The sequence below is a fragment of the Schistocerca gregaria genome, chromosome 4 (assembly GCF_023897955.1).
Source record: "Schistocerca gregaria isolate iqSchGreg1 chromosome 4, iqSchGreg1.2, whole genome shotgun sequence".
Classification (NCBI taxonomy): Eukaryota; Metazoa; Arthropoda; class Insecta; order Orthoptera; family Acrididae; genus Schistocerca; species Schistocerca gregaria.
Window position 1 is genome coordinate 23847718 of NC_064923.1, and position 959 is coordinate 23848676.

Consider the following 959-nt stretch of genomic DNA (forward strand, 5'->3'; position numbering starts at 1 on the left):
CGTCCCTCGCCGCATTTGCTACGATGGCCATTTGCTACTTCTGCAGAAGCGGCGACGACGACGACGAGCGCCTCTGAGATATGTGAGAAATACATCTATAAAATGTAATTCAGACAGCCTCGACCCACCTTATGCTCTACCGCTTTGGCAAATGCTTTATCTGCGGCACTCGCCTTAATCACATCTGAGAGTATTTCTTAATAAAACGCCTGTCGCTAATTGTTCGTCATCACAGATACTGTTTACTATACGGCCACGACGCGCAACTGATTTCCAAAATTCGTCTTCCTCCTGTGAGGATGGAACTCACAACCCCTGGTTTACTAGACCAGTGCTCTACCACTGAGCTAAAGAGGCGCAGACTAGCGATACCTTTGCGTACTTCGTCCTTACGGTCGTCTGGATCATCAGACTTCAGCTGACAACACTTCATATTTACGACTAATATTTGCAGCTATGGCGACCCATTACTGCTTGGCTACACATCTGACACGTAACCGATGTGCGCTCCAAACAACAACACTTGGATTTCAGAACATGTCTTTCACACATGTCTACAAAATCACCTTCACCTTCAAATACAGTTTCCTTGCGACTGACAGAGACGTAGGCAAAGTTTAAAGTTGCTATTTCCATTACATTACGTTAATCAGGAAAACGGTAATTTACATCTGCAGGGGAACAAAATTCCGTTCCGCCCAGCGTGGGGTTAGAAGCCACGACCCTGCGATTAAGTGTCTCATGCTATACCGACTGAGCTAGCCGGCTGCCTCGGTGAATACCTGTCGGGTAGAACGTCACAGAGTACTCGTTTGGGTTGGGTGGTCCCATACAGAATCTCTCCATGCTGCCTAATGTTTTCCTAATGTCACACTCGTCACGTACTTCACTTTTATTTCATAATCATTTCTGAGAGTTAAAGGAATTGCATGACAACCTGCAGAGCTAGTGGCGTCAAA

The 959-nt window shown here is 46.2% G+C and overlaps 1 non-coding gene across 1 annotated transcript; it reads right to left on the bottom strand.

The window, feature by feature from the left end:
- Nucleotides 1-285: 285 nt before the first annotated feature.
- On the bottom strand, nucleotides 286-357 carry Trnat-agu (transfer RNA threonine (anticodon AGU)). The gene has a single exon. It is a non-coding gene; the product is annotated as a tRNA-Thr (tRNA).
- Nucleotides 358-959: the final 602 nt, after the last annotated feature.